The sequence below is a fragment of the Callithrix jacchus genome, chromosome 1 (assembly GCF_049354715.1).
Source record: "Callithrix jacchus isolate 240 chromosome 1, calJac240_pri, whole genome shotgun sequence".
NCBI classification, from domain to species: domain Eukaryota; kingdom Metazoa; phylum Chordata; class Mammalia; order Primates; family Cebidae; genus Callithrix; species Callithrix jacchus.
The window spans coordinates 154,656,507-154,664,184 of NC_133502.1; the positions used below are offsets into that span (position 1 = coordinate 154,656,507).

Genomic DNA, 7,678 nt, shown 5'->3' on the forward strand with positions numbered 1-7,678 from the left:
TGTCTGAGTAAACATTTAGAATTAGAATTCCTGAATTAATTTGTGTGTGTGTGTGTGTGTGTGTGTGTGTGTGTGTCTGTACATGCACATGTTGGGGGATTATGCATGTGAACTCACTCCAGGAATTTGTAATCCTGGTCTGAAAGAGCTGAAGGTACAACAGAACATAAATCATTCTCTCTTACAGAGAAATCATAGGGTAAAAGAAGGCTGTAAGCTCAAGAGGAGAGGAGGGAATCTATCACTCCTATCCTTTTGATAAATGCTTTACAAATAGCACTTAGTGGGCTGAATATTTCATACAAGAACCAGAGAGCAGACTGGAAGGTACATTCTTTTTTTAACTTAATGCCAGGACAAAAGATCTGCAAACATCTCAGAACCCCTCTTCTGCCTGTAATATAAGCTGAAACCAGTCGAGTTCTTCTCATCTAGAAAGTAACCTCATAGACAACAATCAGAGAAAGCACTTATTGTCCAGAGTTTTCATTGTATATAATCTTTTGGAATCACAGCCACACAGCCAATTTCTATGGCCCATCTGTCAGGACATTGAAATTGCTTTATTATACAGAACCCGCTCACAGATTCTGTGGATTCAGTAAGGAATATTTACCGAGTGTCATCTGAGATCTCAGAGGTTCCATAAAACACTTAATTAACATACAAAATCCACTTCAGCTAAGCCTATACCTACTTTCTGAATATCAGTTACTGATTTGATTACTCCTGAGGCTCGGGTTGGCATGGGGAAAAATTGCAGAAGCTACTAGAGAACAAGCTAGAGGCAAAGCAAGGTGGGCAGCCTCTGACAGCTGCTATTTTCTCCCCCGAGGGGAAGAGCTGGTGACATAGCCCCACCACAGAAGCACAGAAAAAAGGTCTGCAGAGCTGCTTTTGTTTGTTTCTTCATCTTTCTGTTCTGTTTGTAATAGGCAGGAGTGCTGTCTTGCATTGAAAATTAATTGTTCGTGTTTTATCTGACTTGCTTTGCTTGTTTACCACTTATAAGCTGTGTTATCTTATGCAATTTACTTAACCTCTCTGGGCCTCTGTTCCTTTTCTTTCTTAAAGAAGATAAGACTCTCTTTCAGGGAGTTACTATGATGATTATATGAGGTAATTTAAAATTAGGTGGAATTTCTCCAGCATTGTCAGCCTGTGGGGGCTAGAGACTAGCCCCTTAAGATCAAGGAGAATTGCTCAGGAATAGTGCTCAGCATGTAACAGAAATATTTTGCATAGATGGGATACTGGAAATATAATTGTTGATTGCCTGGGTAGAAATTGATGAGGTTACATCAGCAATAGCAATGGTGGTTCTATAGTTTTGGGCCTCTTGTATACACATGACCCCATCTTCATGTAATGAATTCTCAAGGGTTTATGGCCATCTTTGGGGTGTCTCCTTCCTGGCATTATTATTGCTATTCTATCTCCAGCAGGGCATTTGCTGGGTGCCTCTAACAACAGGCAAACAATTCCTGAAAGCAAATAGGGCCTGGGGCTTCAGAGACAGTCTGAGGAAAAGCAGAGAAGAAAGTCCCTCTCTCTGCTTAAGGGCACATTCCATCACAGGGGTCCTATTGCAGGGTTGACCTTTGTGATGACCATCATTGGGTGTCTCCTTTCACCTCATTCCAGAGGACTCAGATAGGATGAATCCCATGGGGCCTATGCTTAGAGAAAAATCCCAGGGCCACCATACATACCTATCTTCAAATGATAGCCCTCTCTCCACTGGGCCAGCTTCCTCTTCCCTGAGTTTGCTCCCAAAAAACTCCTCATGCTCTTATGCAAAACAGCATCTGGCAGACCCGTCCCATACTTGTCAGACATCTCTAGACATGTCTGAATCCCTGCTTAGGCTCATGCTGAGACCCCAGCTATACACATAAAGCTTCTATAGCATTTGATGAAGAGTAGACATTTTTAAGTGTCTATCTCTTTCCTTGTTTTGGAAACCAGATCATACACTGAGATTGTGGGTTGTTTCTCAGTTTTTCATTTTAGTTTTTCCATTTCATTTTATAAGGGAATTTTCAAATTAAAATGTTTTCAATCACAATGAAGGAGTCAGACTTCTAGTCTCAATTACCCTAAATACTACTATAGAGGAATGGAATAGGCTTCAACTTCAAGGTGTACTGTTTCAAAACGTGTCTTCTTTTATTTTTTTTTTTTTTTGAGATGGAGTTTTGCTCTTGGTACCCAGGCTGGAGTGCAATGGCGTGATCTCGGCTCACCGCAACCTCCGCCTCCTGGGTTCAGGCAATTCTCCTGCCTCAGCCTCCTGAGTAGCTGGGACTACAGGCACGCGCCACCATGCCCAGCTAATTTTTTGTATTTTTAGTAAAGACGGGGTTTCACCATGTTGACCAGAATAGTCTTGATCTTGATCTCGTGATACACCTGCCTCGGCCTCCCAAAGTGCTGGGATTGTAGGCGTGAGCCACTACGCCTGGCCCAAAACGTGTCTTCTTTAAGACAAAATTGGTCCTTATGAGTACCCCTAATGTCATTTTATGTCTCAAACAAGTTGACTTACAAAAAACCTTTTTGAGTCAATTTAGGCTAAGTTTGGCTGAAGTAACAAATGATCCCCAGTCTCAGGGTTTACAATAATAAAGGTTTCTTTATCACTGGCATACACATTCGTCATGGGTTGGCTGTGGTTCCATGTCCCTTTCACATGAAGACTCAGGATGGAGCAGCCCTTCTCTGGAGCACACCAGAGAAATGGATCCATCCTATACTTGACTGGAAGCCACCATGTGTTTTTAAGAGGAGAATAACATTATTAAGTTAAAATGATCATGCTGATTCTAGGGTGGAAGGAACATGAATTGCAAAGGAAGAAATTAGTAGCAGGGGAACCAATTACAAGGTATGTACCAAATGTTATGAACAGGGTGTGCAATAATGGTATTATCAAATATTGTTTCTAGCATGATACATCCAGTAGGCCATGGGCATGGTGAGGACATAGCTTGCACCCTTACTTCCAGACTGTCTATTAAAGAGAACTAAAGGCAGGCCAGATTAGTGACCAGTTGCCGTAGAGACAGGCTAACTCCTGGAATGCACAGTGAATGCAGGGCACAGCACAAAAAGCCCAACAAAGACTTCTGGCTTGTGTAAAATGACCCGCCGCTCCAGAAATACCTTTAGGTTCTTGGAGAAAGGAATTGTTGCCAGCCTGGAGGCTGCAGCGGGAGTTCAGCATCTTAGCAAATGAATTTTTGTCTTCTTGCACCTGTCGGTGCCCCAGTAATGTCCTGCTAATCTCTTAGTCTCATTTGTCCCAGGGCTTGCTTTCCGTCGGATGGAACAACTGGCAGCTCAGGCAATCACGGGGGAGAGGCACCCTCTTAGAAATATATACAGGGCTTTATTTTTGGGAAGCTTGCCTGGGTTAGCTCTTGAAATTGTATTTCTGGCTTTGCTAGCCATCTCTCTGAGGTTACCATTTGTAGATAACATCCGTTGAAATTTTAAGAGGAAGTCTATGGCTTAGGAGGAGGGAATGAAGGGGTCTTAGGTATTTAAATGGGCTCTTTGTAATCTCTCTCTCTCTCTCTGCGGTTCACTGAGCAAACTAGCCTTGTAGCACAGCATTGATCATTCTCCCCACAGCCTCATGAAGAAGAATGAGCAAGCTGTGAGAGATTTATCTCCAGGCTGGACTCTCCTCCAGCTGTGAGTGACACAGTCAAAGAAAGGCTGTCAGTACCACCCCCATGGTGGGGCTGAGGCTGGAAAGATGTTCCCTCTATCAGAAGGGGCCGGAGGTGAGAAAACCCCCTTGGTTGACAAGCCCTATCCCCAAAGTGGTAAAAGAAGGGGCACTGGCACAGAAGGAGGCTTTGGGGTGGGCAGAAAAGAGAGGGAGCATCATCTAAATAATTTACTGTGGTTCTGTTCTCCCCACTCTGTTCCAGGACAGGCTGCAAGCCACATCTGTGAGCCTTCAACGCGGCTCAGGCTCAATGTGTCTCTGGGTGAAAAGACTTCTCAGATTTCAGGAGTCCTGCAAGGCTTTGGAATGCTCACCACGGAGGAATTTGAACATTAAAAGGTTCAAAGGTGGTTGGAAAATTCAGTCCTCACATTGTCCAAAGAAAAACAGGTCTTCTTGGTCCTATTTTTATGACTGAACATGAGGATCAGCAGTACTAAGGATTCAGGGGCGTCTCAACCTTTACCTAGAAAGCTTTCTTCTAAGGAAGTCAGCATTCTGCTGTATTCTCTTTATTTTTACAAGCTGGGGAAGGAGGACGAGTTGTTATTTTATCTGGACACACAGAGCAGTTTTAGTGATATTCATAATGGAACATTGTAAATCTGAAGAGTCAAGGTTCAAATATGGGTCTCTTAGCACTTGACATATTTTTATTTTAGGTCCAAACGAAGTACATTTTTAATAGGCAGGACAACACTTCCTGCCTTCAATCAGAGATAATACCAGACTGAGATGATATTCAGAGACAGCAAGTTGCATTTCAACTTAAGATAAATTGCCCCCATGAAATTTCACCCATTCTGGCATTAAAACATGTCATGTCCAAGGTCAATTAATTGTACTTGCAACTTACAGCCAATCAGGAGGATGAGCTAGCATCAAGATTCTTTTGCAAAATGAAAATATATCTTTAATCAATGTTTTCTTTTTCCTTTCTGGGCTGTTTCTCACTTGAAAAAAAGTATATGCATTATTCAAAAATTAGGGTGAACAAAAGGAAACATGGATTAGCAGTAGAACATAACAATGTACCAAGATGTTTAAGATAAGTTATTCCTAAATGGATTCATGCCAAATGAAGAAGCTTTCCACAGCATCTGTGACCTTGAAATTTAGCCTGAGATTCTGCTTCAGAAAAAAGTGGCTGAGCTTCCTGATGAGCAAGCCTTAGACTAATGCCTTCCACTGAGTTACTTTTTTTGAGGACTTTTCTGGAAGATATGTAAGAAGAATAAGGTATAGATCCTGTTCTCAAAGAGATGACAGCTCAGGGGGAATATGAGTCCCAAGTGCATGAGTGTGCTGCATAATTTTCTCAGCTTTCTCAGATTGATCATTTATAAAATCAGAATGAAAATATTTCTCATATCTTCCTCCCTGGCTACTTTGAGAATCAAGAGACAGGGAGGTAGGAGGGAGAAAGAGGGAGGGAGGAGAATGAGGGAAGAAGGGAAAAGGACGGAGAGAGGGAAGGAGAGAGAGAGAGAGAGAAAGAGAGAGAATGGTTGGGAGGAATTTTGAAGAATTGCAAATTGTTAAAAGGCTCTCTATGTACATTGGTGGTTGTATCCTACTTTTAAAACCTGACAGGGCATCTTTTTGTGAAGTAGCTAATATAGCACCCTTAAGAGAAATGCCCCTTATATTATTTCCTTTCCATGGTTGCCTAGAAACCATAATCTTATTTCCCTGGCCCTCCCTCTTTTCTCTTATGCATGTTGAGGGTCTGATTTGGAAGGGCTGCAGCTGCAGATGTGTCAGTGGTCTGCCCATGTGGCACTGTGGGGCTGAGCACTTTCTATGTGTAGACTTTGAGCTAGACATTTTCATACTCATTATCTCACTTAATTCTTGCACAGAAACCTTATGAAGTTTATTGCTCTCATTTCATATCCAAGGAAACTGAGTTTCAGAGAAGTAAAGGCATTGTCTCAAGGTCACGAAACTAATAAATAGCAGAGTCAGGTTTCAAATGGTCTGCTTTTCTTCAGATGAAGTAGTCATGAAGGCGGGTTCTGGTTTCTTCCTTTGTCTCTGAGCTTTTCACCTGTTTCTTGACTATTTAGCAGTGTGTATCAGATCCCCAAACTCTGCCTAGGCTCTGCTCATGAATCCAAGATACTGCGATGGGGGTGACAGAAAGAGTCAGGAAAGCTAAGTTCAGATCTCAACTTCATCGCTTACTAAGCTGAGTTCTAATGCTCTCTTTTGCAAAATGGTGATAGTAACATGGATCTCCCATGAGGCTTCAGTAAGAAAAGATGTGTTAGAATGCAGTGCAGGCACCTGAACACTGAATTTGAATCTGAATTCTGATTCCAGTGTCTTCTGGGATCAGCCCAGAAGTGGGTATATCCTGGAAACTGAAGTTAAATTCAAGGCATTTTGTGTTATATTTGGCAGGATGGAATCCCAGTTTTCCCAGGGCTTCTTATGTAGACAAATCCACTAGAAGATGACATAGCTTCAAATAAAATACTTCACTGAAAGACTTAGGCTCCATTTAATTCAGTGCTTTTCCAAATTGTTTTTATTAGTGAATGCTTATTTTAAAAACAAGTCTGATACAGAACTGAATTATAGAAAACTGACCAATGAGATCTTCTCTGCATGGAGAGAGGCTGAGAGCCCTGGGACCTGCCGGCTCAGACTTATAACACAATGTTTCTCCTCCTAAACCCTGAGGTTTTGCAGAGCAGGGTTTGAAAACCACTGGTAATACTAACAATCTCATTTTGTAGACAAAGAAACTGAGGCCGAGGAAGAGTTGCTTACTAGAATGAATCCATCTACTCTAATGTATAAACAAATCATCTTCAACAACTTAGCTTGATCTTATATTCCCCTGTATAGCAAGAAGAGAGAAAAATGCATGTGTTTTATTTCTTTTTTGCAAAGAGATTTATTCTCCATCCCCTCCCTCAGAGATTATATAATAATGACTGTTTTCAGTAAGATGACTCTAACATTTAAATGGAAATGCAGGAAATAGAATAGCAAAAGCAGTTTGGAAAAAAGCATTGAAGGGCTTACACTACCTGACTGCAGGGTGCATTATAAAGCTACAGTAATCAAAACAGTATAGTATTAACACAAGGGTACACATAGAGCTCAGCAAAGCAGAATGAATTCTCTGGAACAGACTCAAAACTATGCCAAGGTAATTCAAATGGGAAAACAAGAATTTTTTTTATCAAGTTAGATAGGAACAATTGGATATGAATATGGGAAGAAAATTTGACCTTTATGTTATATCATATACAAAATTAACTCAAAAGAGATCCAATATATATGATATAATTTCAAGAAGAAAACCTAGGAGAAAAATCTTTACAATCCTGAAGGCAAGAATTTCTTAGGACACAGAATGCAATAACTATAAAACAAAGAAAATAATAACAAAAATGTTTTTGCTCTTTTAAAGTCACTGTAGGCTGGGCATTGTGGCTTACGCCTGTAATCCTAGTGCTTTGGGAGGCCAAGGTGGGTGGGACACTTGAGACCAGGAGTTCAAGACCAGCCTGGCCAACATGGTGAAACCATGTCTTTACTAAAAATACCAAAATTAGCCAAGTGTGCTGCTGTATGCCTGTAGTCTCAGCTACTCGGGAGGGTGAGGCAAGAGAATCACTTGAACCTGGGAGGTGGAGGCTGTGGTGAGTCGAGATCACACCATTGTATTCCAGCCTGGGTGATAGAGCAAACAGAAAACAAAAAGTCACCGTCAGGACTATGAAAAGGCAAGTCAGGACAGGGCATGGTGGCTTACACCAGTATTCCCAGCACTTTGGGAGACTGACAAAGGTGGATCACTTGAGGTCAAGAGTTAGAGACCAGCCTGGCCAACACAGTGAAACCCCATCTCTACTAAAAATACAAAAATTAGCTGGGCGTGTTGGCGAGTGCCTGTAATCCAAGCTACTCGGAAGGCTGAGG

General features: G+C 41.6%; 1 long non-coding RNA gene across 2 annotated transcripts in view; it reads left to right on the forward strand.

The window, feature by feature from the left end:
* LOC144579442 (uncharacterized) overlaps nt 1–7,147 on the forward strand; it is a 275,742-nt gene extending 268,595 nt beyond the window's left edge. For both annotated transcript variants that reach the window (XR_013526978.1, XR_013526976.1), the window contains exon 3: nt 3,942–7,147. This is a non-coding gene — a long non-coding RNA (uncharacterized LOC144579442). The remainder of the gene's footprint in view (nt 1–3,941) is intronic.
* The last annotated feature ends 531 nt before the right edge of the window (nt 7,148–7,678 follow it).